This window comes from Sciurus vulgaris (assembly GCF_902686455.1).
Source record: "Sciurus vulgaris genome assembly, chromosome: 14".
Lineage (NCBI taxonomy): Eukaryota > Metazoa > Chordata > Mammalia > Rodentia > Sciuridae > Sciurus > Sciurus vulgaris.
Window position 1 is genome coordinate 3,066,027 of NC_136475.1, and position 20,511 is coordinate 3,086,537.

At 46.6% G+C, this 20,511-nt stretch overlaps 1 long non-coding RNA gene across 1 annotated transcript; it reads left to right on the plus strand.

The window, feature by feature from the left end:
• Nucleotides 1-15,915: 15,915 nt before the first annotated feature.
• LOC306643761 lies at nt 15,916-18,599 on the plus strand. Its single transcript, XR_013759042.1, has 3 exons — nt 15,916-16,078; nt 16,460-16,655; nt 18,497-18,599. It is a non-coding gene; the product is annotated as an uncharacterized lncRNA (long non-coding RNA).
• Nucleotides 18,600-20,511: the final 1,912 nt, after the last annotated feature.

Below are 20,511 nucleotides of genomic sequence, written 5' to 3' on the forward strand. Positions count from 1 at the left end.
CTTCCTCCTACAGTAAGGACGGTCGCTCTGATTATCTCTGGTGTCACCTCCCTCTAAATGAAAGCAGCCTCCTCTTGTCGTTGGCCTCCTCTCCCAATTGTGAATGTTCCCTGATCTGCTGTGTTACCCCTTGCCAGGACACAACCAACTCTACACCTGTCACTGAGACAAATACTCAAGAAAAAACAACTTAGAGCAGGAAAGAGTCATCCAGGCTCTTGGTTTCTATCCATGGCCAGGTGTCTGCCAGACAGAAGCATCATGGAGGAAGGGCTTGGTGGAGGAAGGCAGCTCAGCTTAAGGCATCCAGGAAGTAAAGCGGAAGGGCTCAGGGGAGGACACAGCCTCCAGGGCATAGATCCAGTGTCCTCCTCCTCCAACTAGGTTCTGCCTTCCAAGAAATCACTTAGATCATGAGTCCATCAAATGGATTGATCCCCTATTGAGGCATTCAACCCCTCAGTCTCTGGGAACTCCTCATATTTACACTATGTCAGAAGCCCTCCTGATGCTGCCTGATGTCCCCACCTGCACACAGGGCCACAGTCCTTTGTACCCTCCTCATTCTCTTATACATTTGACATGCACATGGGTCCCCAGGTCACCACCAACATATGAGGACACCCTCCTCACCCTGTCCAGTGTGCCCTCCACCACCCGGGTTCCTTCCCTTGGTGAAGTAGAGTGTGTTCCAGCCCTGGCCTCCTACATAGCTTCCTCCTGAACGAGTATGTGTCCCCAGCCTTGCAGCAGCCTTTGGGAACTGTGTTCTCTTAGGAGCTGGATGAGATTTGGTGACAGGACAATAGAGGTTTAGAAACCAGGGTAGAATCAGGACAGTTGAGTAGGTAGTCCAGGGAGACCTTTAGCTCCTGAAGCAAAGCTTAGGTGAGGCTGGGGGAGGGGCACAGCAACAATGGGAGGATCTCAGTGACATGAGGCCTGAGGTGTAAAGCAGCACAGAGAGAGAGGGAGCTGAGCTTCAGGGGTGGAAGGTCCAACCTTGATATTGGGCAGCCTAGATCAGAGGACAGGATAGAGCCTTCAGTGTGGAGGAGGCTGAGAGGTCAGCTGGGATGGCAGGACAGAACAGGCACCCGGCCAATGTTCCTTCCTCTTCAATCATCATCCCTGCATTGATGTGTTTCCCCCTGTTCTGTTGTTCCTTTTACAACTCTTTGAATTTGTGGTGAAAATACGGACCACTTATCATGCCAAGTCTTAGGAGTCAGGCCTGGAGGAAGCCTCTCTGGAATATGATTGTGCAGAGGAATGACAAAGCAAGACATCAGTAAAATCTGCAGCAGGTCGTGGTTTGTGAAAGAGTTAATGACGTAGTCTTGACTGGAGAGTGAGCAGGAGAAGTGGGTCCAGAACCATGATGAGAGCAAGGGGTCCCTCCACTCCCAGGAAAGAGGGATGTTTCTGTGCTGTGGTCTCTGAGGAAACACATTCCCTCCAGGCAAATCTGTGGTGTCCTGGTCTTTACTGGGACACCTGGTAACACTTGACCAGGGCTGAGTGACTGAGAGGAGCCACCCTGCAGCTGTGCCCAGACTGCTCAGTGCTGCTGATTTGCATGTGCTCAGAGCAAATCAGGCTTAATAGGCTGCTCACACCCTGTGCAGGAGTCAGTCCTAGTCAGGACACAACATGGACATGAGGGCTCCGGCTCAGCTCCTGGGGCTCCTGCTGCTCTGCCTCCCAGGTAAGGAGGGACAATCTGGGGATTTTCTGAGATCAATATGATCATTGCTGCCTTGTCTTCAGGGAAATCCTCTTATAACATGATTAATTGTGTGCATATTTCTTTTCATATGTTCAATTTCAGGTGCCAGATGTGACATCTTGATGACCCAGTCTCCATCCTCCCTCTCTAAATCTTCAGGAGAAAGAGTGTTCATCACTTGCAGGCCAGTCAGGGAATTAGCAGTAACTTAAACTGGTACCAACAGAAGCCAGGGCAAGCTCCTAAGCACCTGATCTATGGTGCAAACAGTTTGGAATCTGGGGTCCCCACAAGGTTCAGTGGGAGTGGATCTGGGACAGATTTCAGTCTCACCTTCAGCAGCCTGGAGCCTGAAGATTTGGCCACTTACCACTGTCAACAATTTTTCAATTGTCCTCCCACAGTAAGGCAGGCCATGACACAAACCTCCCAGGGAAGCAGAAGTATGAAGCTGGGCTGCCCCAGCTGCTCCTCCGGCTGCCTCCACCTGCTGAGAGCACTTCTCAGAGGCACCAGGCCCTCAGGGTCACTGGGAGGTTCTGTTGGGCTGAGAGAAGGTCCTCTGCACCCTGTTCCTATGTGTTTATCAGCCCCAGCACTCACCCATCAGTCAGACCCATGTGAGTGGATGTTCCTGAAGGTGTGCAGGCCCTACTCAGTGCAGTACTGCTCCTTCAGCCTATGATTGACAGGAAGCACAGGAGGCCAAACAGAAGAAGCACCATGAAGAGTTCTTACACTATGGGTGCAGGACCCTGGTGCTGGTGAGCCCAGCCAAGCTGCCCAGTGGAACTAACCAGGTGTTCTGAGATTGAGGCATTGACAGTCAGTTTTTGTGACAAAGGCGATACTGCAAAAACTGTGGATAAGGCTTTGTCATAAAACAGTTTCTCTGTCAGCCTCACATGCAAATGGGCATGTAGAATGTGAAGTGCAATCAGTATCAATATTAGAGTGAAATTTGCAACAAACCATCACAAATATTCTGAAGAAAGAGCACAGAAGTAAACCATGAAGATCATGGAGCACAGCATGGGGAATGATCCAGATCACTCTTCTGCATTTGGGAATGTGAAAGCACCTGAGTTGGAGGACTCCCTGACCATGCATGTACCCTCTGATCCAGGACTTCCTCTAAGAGCACACAGATGTGCACATGTCCCCATGCGCAGTGACCTCACAGCATTATTTGTGTAAACTGAAAACTGAAATAGATAAGTTCCCGTGAAGAGTAGAATGGATCCATAAAACAAGGAAAGTGCACATAACACTACAGACCAGTGAAAACCTTCACTGCCTTCAAGAACCCTGCAGGAGTATGCAAGAGCAAATGGGAACAGGAACATATGTCCTGTGATCCAGTTTTTATGTTGCTCAAAAACTAGCAAAATTTCAATAAAGCTTTAAAGTCAGCTTAGAAATTGCATGGGGAACTGTGGGGTAATTGGTTACTCCTGGCTAAGATTTTCCCCTAGCATTGTATGTATTATTTTTGTTCCTCCTTAATGCATAGTTCTTCACAGACATCTGTGATAGCTCTATGGAAGTTGCCTAGAATGTCAAGGGGCTCCTTTTGTTCTCTTCCTTTCAAAAGTGTCTCTATCTTTGTTTCAATCCTTTCTTTATAACATATTGTAGTGTGACTTTCTCGGTTGGTTCTATATGGGACCTTCATTCATAGTCATCCTGTTGGTCCATATTCTTCCTTATGTCTGGGACAGTTTCAGCCATTTGTTCTCCACAGAGGCTGAAAAGTCTTTGACCCCTTGTGTTTGCACCAGGTGGAGCACATGGCCTGTCACTATGCTTTGGGAAAGTAGTGACTTATTGAATGCTTTTCTTTCTTTTTTTTTTTTTTTTTTTTTTTTTATCCTGGTACAGAAAAACATTTTCTTAAAAAGAAAAGAAAAAACAATTTAGTGTTCACCAAGTCAGAGTAGAAAAGATAAAATTGAACAGCTCTGTATTTGGACAGAAAAACTTACATAAGCTAACCTCTTTGTGTGGTGCTAATTACAAGGGGTAATTCAGTGTTAAGTAAACCCAGGGAAGCACTGTTGATCTCTGCAGTCAACAGAAATTGTAGTTTTGTCAATCTTTTGTTGAACTTCTTACTATTCCTCTGCATGCACTGTATATTTCTGTGTAAAACACTTTGACTCTCCCCACTTTTCTGTGAGTGAGGAATCAGTAGTGGCTTCCTGGGTGGTCTGGATCAAGGTATGTCTTCAGGTGTGTGGGATGTGAGCCACAGGTGCAGCACGAAGAGTCTCCCCTGCTGGATCTCCAGGGGCCTCCCATGGGTGGGCAAGTGGATGCAGCCATTGGACAGGATTGGGATTCTCACTGTGCCTTGCCCTGGGCTGCCTGGGAGTCCTCACCAGGTGTCCTCTGGCTTCCTCTGGAACAAGTCTCCTCCCAGAGTGGTCAGCAGGCAGGATTGTCTGTGTCCTGGTCTCTGGGTTCACTCACTGCTCAGTACCCACTGTCCAAGTGATTTGCTTCCCTATTTGCTGATGGCTTTGTAGAGGCCCAGGGCCTGAGTTCTGGGACAGGGTGGAGAAGGAGAAAGCAGGAAGGTGATTGAGAAGGGGCCTAGGGGAGTGGGAATGGCAGGAGGGAGTGAGGTCTTGAAGCTCAGGGAGAAAATGCATGAGGAGGGGGTGTGGCTGAGGTGCTGAAAGATGCAGTGACCTGAGGTTTGTAACTCTTCTAGTTTCCAGGTTGAGCCTCCAGTCACTTGCAATTAGAGTTCAGGTTTTCCTGCCCTGTCCCTGTCTCTTAGAGACTCCTGCCTGTGGGTGTCTCCTCTGGTGAGGGTGATTCCCTGCATCTGCCCTCTGCCATCTGCACTCTACCTCCCCAGTCTTGGGCAGTGTCTGGCCCTGGGGCCTCACTTCCCTGATGGGGTCCAGGGAGTGTTGAGTTTCAGTTGGCTCAGACTTTGCTGGTGGCTGCTCCTTACCTGGTGACTGGAATTCTCTGCTCCCCCTACCAGCATCTTCAAGTCCATCCGGGTTCATCTATTCTCAGTATTGAAGGAGATTCCTGGTGCTTAATTTCATTTATTGTTTCTATTTTCCCACCTGTTTTGTGGTACATTTCTCTGCTTTCTTGATTTTGTTTGCATTAATCACTTTCTTATTACTTTTGCTCTGGTAACTTGTTAATTACACATGGTTTTATAATCTTGCAGGGATTGTTACCTCACGTTTCCTGAGAGAATATTTCAGATGTGGGTTTCAGGTGTAGATCATGGTGGATCATAGGGAAGAGCCCAGCTGATATGGGCATTGGCATGGAGCCACCTTAACAGATGGGACAGGAGCTGAGCCTTTGGCTCCGGGCTGGGATTCTCCAGGAGATGAGCTGTGCTCAGGGAAGGGAGAAGAGCCTGGGTCGGAAAGCGGAGGAATCCTCCCCTATTCTCATGGGACTCTCCCAGTATGCTGCCTGCTTGTGGTCTCTGTGGGCCTGTGGTATGGACCAGGGCCTTCACTGCATCTTTTGCTGACCTTCCCATGCAAGATTGGCCTTGTGGTCAACAGCATCTTCACCTTGACCAGAAAGACTCTCCTGAGTGACCATCTCCCTGAAGTCATGCCCAGTCATCTGAGTGGGTAGAATCCCCTTTTGGAAGCTCACCTGTGTCCTGCTGGCCTCATGGGAACATGTGAGTTGGCCTGAGGAGCATCCTGCCATGGTGTTTAGGAACCACAGAGGCAGTAGAGACCCAGGGTCTGCATGAAACTCACTTCCTCATCTCAGGCAAAACCTTGCATGCTCTAGATGACTTATGAGAGCCTTTTCCAACACAGATCCTTCCCAAGATGGAGGCAGGCAGTCGAGAGGTGACAGGCAGGGTGACTGCCATCTGTATCATCACAGTATTCCAGGTGGATCTTGGAAAATTACAAATGGAAGATTGATTGCCACTTTAATAAAACATCTTCAGTAATTATTGCAGGAAAACTCCTTTTTCGGTATGTGATGAGGCTATATCCCAATTTGACAAAGAACAGATTTTGCAAGCACCAGGGAACCTCTAGATGTTTCCTACTCAATTGCCCCCTGTGCCAGATTCTTTCCCAGGACACAGGTCCTGCTCAATGGGCAGTGTTCATGCTCATCCTGTCAGTTCATCAGAACGTGCCTGGCCCCCTCTGCTCCTGTCCTCTATGTGCCAGGCCAGACTGCTGCAGCTGACAGGGCCATGAATGGGTTTGAGTTGAGCTGTGGTTGAGGCAGTTGTGGTCCACAGCCCTCAGCTGCACCCTGTTCCCTGAGTCCCCAGAATCTTCCTCTCACACACTCAGAGCAACTGCTGAGCTGCTGCCAGACCAGCAGCACATGTGGCAGCTGGGCCACCCAAGCAGGAGGTTTTTTTCAGAGCTGTACCACTGTGGGAGGAGATTGTATAGCTTGTGCACAGTAATGGACTCCAGCATCCTCAGCCTCCACCCTGCTGATTTTCAGTGTGAAGTCTGTTCCTGACCCACTGGCACTGAACCTGTCTGGGACCCCAGTGAACCTGTTGGAAACCCTATATATTAGGCCCTGTGGAGACTGGCCTGGCTTGTGTACAACCCAGTGCAAATAGGTGTTTCCATTACTGTGTAGGAAGCTCTGACTGGACCTGCAGGAGATGGAGGCTGGCTTTCCAGGGTGACAGGCATGGAGAGGGGAGACTGTGTCATGAAAATATCCGCACTGGATCCTGAAATAATGACAAAGAATGCAAGGTTATGTACAAATATTATGACACATTTTGTTTTTTCTTTACTTTCTTTCCACAAAATTAATTTTGATTTTGTTTTATACAACAAATGTTTAATTTTTAAACAGGACCCATGTATTTTAGTTAGAGTCACATCTCTGCAATTCATTTAGTACATCCTCCTTCTCTATTGACAATTTTGATCAAAGCCTCCATCAGAGGCTTCTCACTTGCTCCTTCTGAAATCTTCTTTCTCACATTAATCAAATCACCTACTTCATCCTGAAGGAGAGAACTGCTCACCTCTCATGTGGACAGAGCACATATGGGCAGAATGGGGGCCCAGGGCTCACCTCCCTCCTCCTTCTCCTTCCTCATTTGCTCTGTCCTCACCAGGGATCCAGAGCATCAGCAGCCCCAGGAGCTGAGCAGGGAGCCTCATTTTGAGAAGGTGAACTGAGGAGTCCTGGTGAATGAAGGCCAGGTTAGAGCTGAGCTTTTATGTCAGCCATGCAGGCAGGTCCTCCCCAGGGAGCAGCATGCAAATGTCCTGGTGTGAGCTGGGTGGAGAGAGTGTGGGAGGGTGGTGCCTGCCTTGTGAGCCCAGGGACATGAAGTGTCTACTACATTTTGGGGAAATACAGTAGAGGAACAGCTCAGGCTGCCTATGATGTGGGTAGGAGACACCCTAAAGGAATCCTGGCTGTGAGGGGCTCTGTGCCCAGGGCCTGTCCTTCTAAGCCAGCGCAGTCCCTAGGATATGGAGGTAGTCTGCAAGTCAGTTCCCAGGAGGGGTGTGATATCCCTGCTGGCTCCCTCCCAGTAAAAGAGTGAAGGAGACAGGTCCACCTCACAGGTATTTATTTTGAAATTCTTCTACCCAGAGCATGGAAATCAGGTAGACCACAAATTTCTGGTGTCTGCAGTCCCCTGGAGAAATACAAGAATATCAGGAACAGTGTTAGATGTCAAATTTTCCTTCCCTGGTGAAGGAAATAAGAGCAAAAGTGTCAAAAGAAGCTTGTGGGAACAAAACCTGTGTTTTAGCTGGAGACCCAGTAGCCCTGCCCAAGGCCAGAGGAGAAGGGGTGTGTCCACCTGAGGCAGTGAGTGTGAGATTCCAGAAGCTGGGTCTATAAACTGGTGGGCATTCTGTCCTGGTCATCTCCATGTGTGTGACACTCAGAGTCTTCCAAACTCTCCCCAAGAGAAGAACCCCCAGAGGCCACTGGACAGAGTGGACAGGGGAGGAGGATTCTGCCAGTTCTTTCTCACTGATGGTAGAGAATTCTTTTACCTCTTCTCTTGCTGGTCAAGGACCATGAACAGCAGCTGCCACAAGTCTGGCATTTAGAAGGAGATTCCCTGTATGAGAAGAGGACTGATCCTCTGTGACCATGAGTCATGTGAGTCCATCTTTGCTGGCTTTCTCCTGTGTCTTGCTCTGTGAGGTGTCCTTGGGGAGAGGGTTCTGGGTGCACTGAACGGGGATATTATTATTACATTTCTTCCTCCCAAGCTGCAGAAGAGTGAGCCTCTGTTTTATTTATTTATGTTTTTGGCCAACAAGACCGAACTGATTTATCCCACAGCCATGCCAGGGTCCAGCCCTAGCAGGGGTCGTAGTGGTCACAGGTGATGGAGTGCAGGGGTCGTAGTGGTCACAGGCGTTGGAGTAGGCATCGGCGAGGTGGAGTACAAAGCAACACAAACTCAAGGAATGGATGCTAAGTTCTAAATTTTAATTTTCCCAGCCAGCTTTTTATACATTAAAAGGTTGACAGTTACACATATTTTTCCAGAACAGAAGAAGATCACAAGGAAAACTAACAAATATATCATGTATAATCATTACTAGACCAGGCAATGAAGTATTCTAATTATTTTTAGTAATTGCTTTTTCATGATAACCTATAACTAAACAATAAGACATATTAATATTGCTTAACTAACCATAAAGGTTAAAGCAAGTTCAGCAGGGTTTAGTAAATGTCAGTTGTGTGGCTACTGCTGTGGTTAATAAGTGCTAGACAGTTTAAGATAACAATAATATGACATCATCTTCTACTGTGTGAACTTAACATTGAGGAACTTTTTCTTTCGGGGATAGGTGGACAATATTATTTACAGCATTTAGTAAATCCTAATCTTTAAGAAATGGAATATCTTCCACTCTTGTAAGTATACTTTCAAACCAGATTATAACATGTCCTGATTTTACATCTAAATATCCCATGGGAGATAAAGGAGGGTCTAAATCCAGGGGCTTAAGAGTTATTTCTCTGTAAGGATGTCATGGCTTTCCATTAATTAAATAAGCACTGTCATAAGGTGTTTTAACTGTAGGGACTCTATTTTCTATATTTCTTCTGTTCCTGTTAATCATTCCTGATGGGGTTGGAGTTATTTGCCTACATACTTCAGGTCATCTGAGAGTAGTCAACAGGGGATTGGCAGCTAGAATCTATTTTTGTATTTTCTCATAACATTCTTGGTTACTCAAAATTTCATTACAAATGACTAAATCTGTTATCATTGTCCCATTAGAAGTATGTTTCTTATGTTTTAACCCTGGTTCTGTTAAGACCCCTGTTTTCAGGGAAAACACATAAAATATTTATAGTAAACCTACACATATTAAGCAAGCAAGGAAGGGAAGTCCGCAACCACATTTCCAAGAAGATGAGACTTTGCAAACACCTTTATTACTCAGCGGAATCCTTGTCAAGCACTGAGGGGAATTGTAGGTGGCATAACACAGCCCAGGTCGTCTGTCACATCCTCTCCACAGTGTGGAACTTGGAGTCTGGGCCACCAGCAGCTAAGTCCCCTGACATGTTTCCCTTGCTTTAAATACACCTCTGTGGCTGTCCTCCTGTCCTGAGTGTGCAGACTCCCTCTAGACACCCGGAGGGGCAGGTGTGATTGCAGGTTCTCCAGACCAGTTTCTTCATGTGTTTTTTCTGAATGTGAAGGAGTGAAGGAAATGGCAGAAGATGAGTTGGAGCTCATTGGGCAGGAACAGGGAAAGCTCAGAAAGGTCCAGGGTGTGGGACTACTTGCTGGAAAGTGGGTTGGCAGATTCCCTCAGGTTTCCTCCTGGCCTTCAGATCTTCCTCAACCTGTATACCTGATGGACCTTTTGATGTGGCCCTGAGTTTCCTCAGGTGCAGTTTAAATCTGATAATGATCATTATTTCATATTTTATACCAAATCACTTATAATGCTATTTTCTAGGTAACTAGATTTCCTTTTGCCAACATTTTAATTCAGTTCCTATTTAATTTTTAAATGCTTCTATTGGTGCTTTACATTTGTGCATGATAACTGGGTTCAGTGGGACACTGTCTTATAGGCCTGGAATTTAATTACTCCGTGTCAGTCACCAGTCCCTACTCTTCCCTCTTTTCTACCTCCCCTCTTCTCCTTCTCTCCTCTCCTTGTTTCGCTTCTGTCTATTTATCATCTACTTTTCATTGGTGTGTCACAGACACTTGTGGAGCTGGAATTCACTGTGGTTATTCAGCATCTGTATCCACGCACAAAGTGTGATGTGGTCACATCCATTCCACACTTCCTCCCTTCCTTGTTCTCTAACATCCCTCCATTTCTGTCTCCTTCTGCACTGTTCTTCCCTCTGTCCTTATGGCATCTGATTCCCTGCTTTTTGCCCCCCCCCCCTTTGCTCTGGCTTTTGCATAGGGTAGATCACACTGGATCCTTCACTTTCTGACTCTGGCTTATTTCAGTTAGTATGATGCTCTCCAGTTCCATCCATTCACCATCTAATGTCACCATTTCATTCTTCTTTCTGGACATGAGTTCAGTTTGGATTGAGTGGTGTTGACAGGTCAGGAGGATCTCTGTGGCAGAAGAAGGCAGAACCTGAGCACACAGCACAGTCCCCCCCCCCGGGGAGCTGCAGCCCTGCATCTTCCATGAGGGGGGAGCTGATCCCAGGCCAATCTCCTCATCAGGAAGACAGGGGTCTAGTGTTTAGAATCACCTGTGCTCTTGGGATCCTAGATCAGACTGCAGAACAGGCTGAGGCCAGGGGGGCATTTGTCTTACATGGCAATTTAGGAGGTCCCCAATATGTATTTGTATGAATCATATGTTAATGCAATATTGAAAAATTTAAAACGAGAGCAAAAAAATTCAATACTAAAAATGTGAGAATTTTGAGAAACACAGGGTCTATATTGTGCATAAACACATATCAATAAGGAAGGGTTTGGACTGTGGTATTTTGCTTTGGAAGAAACTTCCGCCTTTGTATTTATTTTTTTCTTTGTCACCAGCCAGACATGAAGGTGAGGGAAGAGTGGTCAGCTGGTAGTTAAAGACCATCTCAGCAGCAGACAGCAAGCTGCTGCAGTGCACAGAGCCACCAGTATGTGGCGCTGTCTGCCCTGGGCTCTCAGGAGTGTGTCTCCCATGAGGGCAGAGCACTAGGCATCCCATAGGATGGACCAAGCCATGTCACATGTTCTGTGTGAGCCTGTTTCCTACATGAAGATGAAGACAAAGGACTGGTGAGGGGTGGGGCTCTGCCTAGCTCAACACCCTGAGATGCTGAAGCAGCTCTGCAGCTTGGCTCAGCATCACAGGAGGGCCTCAGGAGAAGGAAGGCAACCTTCCTGGAAAAAGGAGGGACATTTTGGAGAACATGCAGTGTTGGGGACTTCCCAGAAGGTGGTAGCAGTGAGCACTGGCCTTTGACAATTCCCTTCAGATCCTGCAGCTGTTTGGGAGCTCTGTGACCTGCATGAAAAGGTGTCTGGACTATGCTCCTGAGCTGGAGAGTGCAGGAGACACCAGGCATTGCTCCTGGTGGAGTCTGGATGCTGCTGCAGACTCTGGTCTTGCTCCTCATGCTGCCACTATTGGGAGGTTTCTTCACTGCTCTTCTCAAGTCAGGGTGGCCAAAGCTCTGTAGCACACTAGGTGCTGTGAGCCTGGGTACTGTGAAACCACTTGACCAATGGGCATCACTCTGAGTGACCTCTTACCTGAAAGTCTCATGATGGAAGCATCATGTTTAAGTTCACACACAGGATATGAGACAGAGGTCTTGTTATTTGCTGTGAGAAAAAGACAAAGTTCATTATCTAAGCTTCACACTGTCTCAGTAGACCCCAGTATGGTGAGGAAGGCTTTTACTCACTTCACACTGAGAAAAGAAGCCTAATATTAAAGCATCTGTTTAAATAAGTTCAGATAATTTTTAAAACTTTATGCTGAGATATTTTATCCTGCTGTTTTTCTGGCTACTTGAGTGGAGAAGGAGGATGGTGCAGGAGACTCGTACCTGACTCTTGGTTTTGGCCTCAGCTCTCCTGAACTCCATGAGTGATCTGGTTAGTCATTTCTGCTCTGCCCTCTTCTCTGGTTCTCAGGCATGACAGCTGGTTTCTGAGCTTGTCCCTGGGTTTGAGTGTCTGTGTTATCGAGATGGACAGGTGGGTGAGCTGCCTCTTGGAGCTGTAGAACATCAGTGGGGAGAGCAGAGGGCATAGGATCCTGTGGACACAGAGGGGTCTCACCTTCAGGTTCCTCTCACTTAATTCTGTGTTAAGATGTCACACTTTTGCCCACAAGAGGGCAAAATGAACCTGCAAAAATCCTCACCAATGCCTCAGCCTTTGAATAGTTGATCTGTTTCAAGCATGAGTGTAATTATATATTTTTACCTGGTAAGACAACAGCATTACAGGGAGTGAAGATGACACCCTGGTCTCTTCCTGCATCCACTCAGGTTTTCTTTTTTGCCTTCATAGCACTCAGGGTATGAGGACGTCACCTCTGCCCACAAGTCAGAGATCCACCAGAGAATCTTGCTCAGGCTGTGTCCTCCAGGGCCAGGCAGGGGCTGCTCCACAGAGGCAGGCAGGAGCCCAGGCTGGGGAGGCTCTGTGCCCTTGTGTGTGCACCATGTGGAGCCCATGGCCTTGTGATGCTGCTGGAATATTTGCAGTGTACGGGAATATAGGCAATGAACTGAGGACTGTTTTTATTTGTTACAGAAAACTGGGTTCTTCAAAAACCACTCTTTACCAGGGCAAACTCTGAAAGAGAAAACAAAACAACAACTCTTTATTTTTCCAGAAGTAACTCAGAAGCATGAGCACTCTTACACTTCATGGACATTTTAGGAACTGTTAAATCCTCAATCCATGGACCATCTTTGTATGATGCTAATATTAGGTAAGGTACCTTAGTGTGTGTGTTCACCCATGGAACCTGCATTGCTTCACACAGCAAGTAGGCAATACAGCTTTGCCATCACTTTTTAAAAAATTTTTTACTTCTTACTGTTTCTCTGCATGCATTCTGCATTTTTGTGTAAAATTTTGCCCAAACCAGTAGCTAAGCTTTTAGTCTTCATTTTCCCTGCTCTTTTTGTTTTGGGGAATCAGGCTGTGTCTTCCCCAGGTGGTCCTGGTCAGGATTGTCTTGAGGGTGTGGGGGGATGGTGGTCAGTGGTGGAGAAGGTGCCTTGTGGGCACAAGCTCTGGTTTCCCTCCCAGAGATTTAGGGATGAAATTTGCATGTTATGGAACAGTGTCATCCTTTAATTACACTTTTCTGCTTCTTTTGCTAACATAGTTTTCAAGCTCTCCAGGTCTCTGTTCATCTCCATCTGCACAAGGTACTAACACAATGTTTGAGCAGTCAGCACTGATTCATGTGCTCCCACTGATGTGTGCCTTCCCATGTCCACCTTTTAAACCCTCCATATCTCCATTGGGGTGGCCTCTCTGTGAGCAGGTCCTCCACAGAGCAGGGACATCCAGCTGCCTGCTTTCATCCAGTTTCCCTCTGCCATAATGTCTTCCTTCACCTGGGATTCCAAACATTTTAAAAAGGGCTTACCCCAAAAATTCCTTTTCAAATTTAAAAAATTGTGAGTACTTTTCATTCCACATAAATAAACATTCTCTTATAAAATTAAACCTGAATAAAAACAGGACCTTGGACTTTCATTGCATTCACCAGGTGCCCTGTTATCTACAAATCACGTTCAGCACCAGGGACGACCTTCCCACTTCTAGGAGGCTGAGTCACTTTTCCAACTCTGATCCTTCCCAAGAAGGAGGCAGGCAGGCCAGAGGTGACAGACAACAGGGTGGAGCCTGCATCATCACTGTATCTGAGCTGAATCCTGCAATAGTAAGAGAAATGCAAGTTTGAGTACCAACCTAAAAGCCATTTTCATAATTTTCCTTTTATTAATATTGCAAAGGGTTGTGGTGTTTGCAATTAGGTTTGAATCCCTATTTCACAAAGAGCAGGTTTTCTACAATATCTTACCCCTTGGTCAGTCTTGCTATCTTCCCATGTGTCCATCAGAAGGTGCCTGGACCCATCTGCTTCTGTCCTCCATGTGCCAGGCTGGGCTGCTGCAGCTGACAGGGCCATGAATGGGTTTGACTTGAGCTGTGGTTGAGGCAGTCGTGGTCCACAGCCCTCAGTTGCACCCTGTTACCTGAGTCCCCAAAATCTTCATCTCACATACTCAGAGCATCTGCTGAGCTGCTGCCAGAGCAGCAGGACATGCGGCAGCTGGGCCCCCCAGGCAGGAGGTTTTTGTTTGGGCTGTACCACTGTGGGAGGATGTTGTGTACCTTGTGCACAGTAATAGACTCCAGCATCCTCAGTCTCCACCCTACTGATTTTTAGTGTGAAGTCTGCCCTGACCCACTGCCACTGAGCCTGTCTGGGACCCCACTGAATCTTTTGGAAACATGATATATTAGGCCCTGTGGAGACTGGCCTGGCTTTTGTACAACCCAGTGCAAATAGGTGTTTCCATTACTGTGCCAGAGGCTCTGATTGAACCAGCCGGAGATGGAGGCTGACTGTCCAGGGGTGACAGGCAGGGAGAGAGGAGTCTGGGTCTTCACAATATCCTCACTGGATCCTGAAAATCTAGATAAACAAGGTATATACAAGTATTTTGAGAATTACATGTAATTCTTTGTGTATTTCCATAGAAATGTTGTTTGTGATTTTTATTTTTTGTGGCCAAAATACTCAAATGATAGAAAGAAATCTTGATTTTTAAGCCACAAGTGACTCCCAGGGAAGTCCTGCTGCTCCCTCTCCATCTCCCAGGTACTCAGAGCCTGCTGCCCTCCTGGCAGTCCTGGGAGGGTGGTGTGCAGAGTCCTGGTTCTCACTGAGTCTAGCTGAGAGCCCGACCCCTGGCCTGAAGGGGTCCTGCAGGCCTCCCCAGGAGTGGGTGGTGGGCTGCCTCCTGCTTGTGGCTGCAGAGCCAGATCCTGGAGCTCTGGTGTGGACAGTGCTGCTCAGAGCCTCAGGGCAAGGTGCCCGCAGCCCAGGCCTGTCCTGGTCATGGGTGATAGAAACTGGCCCCATGGTTGTCACTTCTATTTGTCCCCCTTCCTTCTTTACCCTTTCCTCCATCTTCCTCCTTCCCTCCCTTCATCTTGCTGCTTTGTATGTTGATTTGCTGTTTTTCTGGCAACTTTGTCATTTCACCAGGTGGTTGATGTGAGGTAGGTGCCTCTCAGTTCTGTGAACTCAATGCAGAATCACACGTTTGATTCAAACTACTGTTTCTTCACCCATCTAGTCACACTTCTCTTTCATCTTCTGTGTTGAGTTCCGTGTTTTCTGCTCCCCTCTCGATGCTTTCTGGTCATTTGTCTCTTGATTGACATCAGATCTTTCTCCAGCACAGTGCAGGCCTTTCCTTCCCCTGTGGGCTGACTGCTTTGCACAGGTTGCTGCAGGCCCCACCCAGGTGCCCACATTGTATAAATGCAGACATTGCATGAGGCCTGAGCTCCTCAGGAGGGCAGGGGCAGGAGTATGGTGTCCCAGACCCAGTGTGCATGTTCCTGGGGCTCTGGGCCTCTGGTGAGGAATTTAAAAGTGACACCATGTCATCTGAAATATGTCCTGGTATAAAAATTATTTCAAGTATTGATAATGGTTTTTAAAATTTGGTTATGAGTTTGTGTGATAGAATGTCTATTTATGAATCTAATTGAATCATGAATTGTTATTAGAAAACACATTCTAAATAGCCTATTATATGGTGTGTGCTTGTTTGATTATTATGCATCCTAATTCCAGGTGCATGTGGAGACATCGTGATGACTCAGACTCCAGGCCCCCTGGCTGTGTCTGCAGGAGAGAGGGTCACCATCAGCGGCAAGTCCAGCCAGAGTCTCTTATGGGATTCTGATAATATGCACTACTTAGCCTGGTACCAGCAGCAGCCAGGACAGTCTCCTAAGCTGATCATCTCCTGGGCATCCCATAGGCAGATGGGGTCCCACTGAGGGTCAGTGACATTGGGTCAGGGACACATTTCACTCTCACCATCAGCACCTCCAGGGTGAGGCCATGGCAGATTATGACTGTCAGCACTGGATCAGAGCTCCATCCACAGAGCCTCAGTCTCCAGCACAACCTCCTCTGGGGATCACCTGTCAGTGGGTGGATCAGAGGCTGCCTCTCCCCACACAGCCCTGCACCTGCCCACTCCTCTCTCTGCCCAGGCCCTGTTTCCTGACTTAGCATGAGGATATTTGCCAGATTCAGACGAGAGTATGGGTTCCTGTTTTCCTCCATTACCAGTGGAATGCATCTCTCTGATGTAAGACCTTTCATCCATATAAAAGAGCTGTTCAGAATTAACTTTGCTTATTCCTGATTCAGGGATTTGATTAAATACAGCTATATTAATTACTGCTATATTAAATAGAGCTGTATCACTTTAGTGTGTGAATGTGCTGAGAGAGAGAGAGAGGGAGAGAGAGAGAGAAAGAGAGAGCCAACTCCATGGTGTCTGTAAGAAACCCCACTTTATAATATAAGACGAGTCTGTTAAAGAGTAAATGGATGGATAAAGATACACTAATGGTAGTCAGTGGAGAGTCGGGGCAGCTCTACTAATTTTAGCAGGGCACCCTTTGGAGCAAGGACATCCAGGGATCTAGAGGAGCACTATGTCATGATAACATGTCCATTTCTCCAGGGAGCTGCATCCACCCGCACCACCCATGTGCCTGGCAGCTGAGCCCCAACACAGAGGAGAGATAGCTCATGGAGCTCAAGAGGGAGCAGAGGAAGCCCCATGTCCCTGGAGCACAGCTATCCTCCACCTAACAGATCCTGGAGCAGAAACCCCTGAGGACACAGTTGAGGCAGAGAACTGTAAATCATCTGGGTGAGTGGGACCTATCCATTGCCTGGGGTTCTTGCCTGCTTTCTTCCTGAACTTTGGGACTCAGCATATATGATGATTCTTGTAAATTAATTTTTTTTGTTTTGTTGTGATTCCATATTTTCCAATGCTGATTTGGCCAGTAAAAAGATTTTTCTTTATGGTTTGGCTCCATTAGTACAAGAACAAATTTGGGAACAGTTCAATGATGCTTCCTATTATGAGTCATCTCCCAAGCCTCAATTAGAAAATCTTCAATTTCAAGAAGGCTTTCGTTTTTCTTACCCTATGTCTAGAATCACATTGTTTTTCAAAATTATTCTGCTGGAGTTGAAGTGTGTTCCTACATTTATACACACATGCTCCTACGTGATATAACACATGTTCCTACATCTATACACATGAACACCCACGTGATATAACACGTGTTCCTACATCTATACACATGAGCACCTACGTGATAACACGTGTTCCTACATTTATACACATGAGCACCTACATGATATAACACGTGTTCCTACACTTATACACAAGTGCATCTACATGATATAACACGTGTTCCTACATTTATACACATGAGCACCTACATGATATAACACGTGTTCCTACATTTATACACATGAGCACCTACGTGATATAACACGTGTTCCTACATTTATACACATGAGCACCTATGTGATATAACACGTGTTCCTACATTTATACACATGAGTACCTACGTGATATAACACGTGTTACTACATTTATACACAAGTGTATCTACGTGATATAACACATGTTCCTTCATTTATACACATGAGCACCTATGTGGTATAACACATGTTCCTTCATTTATACACATGAGCACCTATGTGATATAACATGTGTTCCTACATTTATACACATGAGCACCTATGTGATATAACATGTGTTCCTACATTTATACACATGAGCACCTACGTGATATAACACATATGTTCCTGCATTTATACACATGTGCACTCTCAGACCTATGTGCACAGTCACATGTACACAGTGTAACTGAATAGCAACTTTCATAAATGATATAATTGCACAAACACAAAACACACACACTTCCTTCTTTGAAGTCCAATATATATATATATATATATATTTAATTTTGACCCTTTGAAGAAATATATGTAGCAGCCAAAATGTCCTACTGGTTTACTCTGCAGTTTTTTATTACTTGACCAAAAGACATGACAAGAGCAATTTTAAGGAGAACAGTTTACTTGGGGGCTCAGGATTCCAGAGGTCTCAGTCCACAGATAGCCTGCCCCATTCCTCAGAGCTGAGGGGAGTCTGGTTGATGTGGCAGGAATGAGGTGGACAGAAGGGCTCTCATGGTGATCAGGAAGCAGAGAGGGAGTCCACTCACCAGGTATGAAATATACACCTCAAAGGCAGGACTCCAGTGCCCACTTCCTCCAGCTCACCCTACCTGCCTTCAGTCAGCACCCAGGTAACCCATCAGGGGATTAAGGCACCGGTTGCTTCAGCTGTCACACCCCAATCATCTCTCCCCAGACATCCCTGCATTGCCTCACACAGGACCTTTTGGAGACACCTCATACCTACACCCTGGCACTGTTCCAGCATTTCCTGACTCTGTGTAAGCCTGTCAGCCTCTGCAATTTGTGGAGCTGTTTGCTCCATGAGTTCCTTTCCTTCATGGGTCTGAAAGGAGTTGCTGACTATGCAGTTTTCTCAGACTGTCATTGCTCTTAAGGTGTAGCCGCAACTCCCAGGCTCCTCACACATGGAACACACAGCCGAGCTCTTCACTACATCGGCCCTTGGAGTGGAAGTTAACAGCTCATCCTAATGTTTGTGTCCTGCAAGAAGTCATCCAGGACTGGTATGCGGACCAGGTGAAGTTCGAGCCATTAGCCAGGAATGCCTGGCCTCAGGAACTCACAGTCGGATATACACAGTTCCCAACCCCTGAGTCATAGGGTATCGTGCCTTAGCTCACCACTGGAGATGGGAGTGCTCCGCTAGAGCCAAATGGACTGCTTGCCCCCACCCCTATCTTGTTTCTCTCAAAGACACCCTGCAGGTCCCTCTTGATCTGTACCACTGTAAATAAAGTAAGCTCAGCTGCTTCTGTGTTGGGCCAGACCCTTCAGGACTGCCCAACTCTCACAACCCTGCCCTGAAAATATTCTTGCCTTTGTCTTTATTTCTGAAATATAAACCTCATAGATTTTATTTCACAGTCGGCCCATCACTCCCACAGGAATGCTTTCTCTTGCCTACGTGGGATTTGAGCAAGATTGATCACAGCTGGAAATGGAGTGTGTGCATGTTGTTGTTCTGTGTAGGTGTGCACGCATTGGTGTGTGTGTGAGTGGCTGTGTGTGCTGTGTCATTATGTTTGCAAAGGAGTAGGTGTATTTGGCTGTGTGCTGTGTGGTACTCATGCATTGGAGCATGCATGTGTGACTGTGTGTGCTGTGTGGGTATGTTTGCATTGGAATGTGTGTGTGTGCCTGTGTGTGGGTATGCATGCAGTTGCATGTGTGCATGTAAAACTGTGTATGCTATGTGGTATGCATTGGAGTGTTCACATGAAGTTGTGTGTGATCTGTGGGTGTGAATACATTGGTGTGCTAGTGTGTGGCTGTGTGTACTGTTTGGGTATGTTTGCATTGGTTGTGACATACATGTGCATGTGTGCATGTGGCTCTGTGTGGATATGCATGTATTCGAGTGTGCATATGTGACTATGTGTGCTGTGAGGGTATGTATGCATCACAGTGTGCACATGTGGCAGTGTGTATGTGTGTGTGTGTGTGCATGTTATCATTGGAATGTGTGTATGCGTTTGTGTGTGCTGGGGGTGATCATGATTGGAGTGTGCAGGTCAGGTTGTGTGTACTGTGAGGATATGCGTACACTGGTGTGTGCATATGTGGTTGTGAGTGCTGTGTGTATAGGTATGTGGGTCACAGTTCTGCCCTGGACTGCTCCTCACTCCAAGTGAGGAGTGTCTGCTGTTTGTAAGCCGCTTAACCCTTTCTGAGAACATTGCAGTTGCCCTTGGCGTGAGTGTATTGTTTAGTGGCGGCTCCAACTCCACTCTGAGGTGACCCTGGCTGTGTCCTGCCTGTGTCTCCAGGAGGGGGAGCCACTAACACTGATATTATGCACAGCTCTCCCCATTAAGTGTGGAAGTGGCTTGAATACTTACTGAGCACACAGATGCTCTTAGTGATTCTTGGAGATCTCAATATTTCAGGTTAAATCCTTTCCATTTCTTTGCATTGACTAGAAAACTGACAAAATTCTGAGGTTTACCAGAGGGCTCTTACTCGTGAAAGTGCTGTGTGTACTGACTGTTGTTGCACTGGCCTGCTCAATAGGGCTGAAAGAATATACTTAGAAGAAGTTTATTCTGGGCTTCAGGGTGGGATGGCATCTCCTCCGACCCACCACCCACTGCCTGGACAGGAAGCTGTACATCACTCTTGTGACTGACATCTGATTTCTAATCATGAATTCAGTTATGCTGGGATGACACAGCAAGGATGTGATCTGACTTGCAGTCGACTAACCCTGAATCCCACCCTCTCTTTGGTCATGTTGATGGTACTCACAGCATTCCCTATGACATTTTGCCTGTATTTTTTCCTTGACAAAAATCCATGTGAGGCACTGGTTTTGGATAGTGGTGTCTTTGCTTCTTTTGAGTTGTCATACATTATCTCACTAATATCAACTGAAGTGAGTCATCCTGCATTATTCAGGTTTGCCAACACTTGAGCTGCTCTTGCCCTGAGTTAGAGTGAAGGGGGATATTTCTGTGCTATTACTGTAACAAAATACATGAGAAAATCAATTTACAAAGAAAAATATGC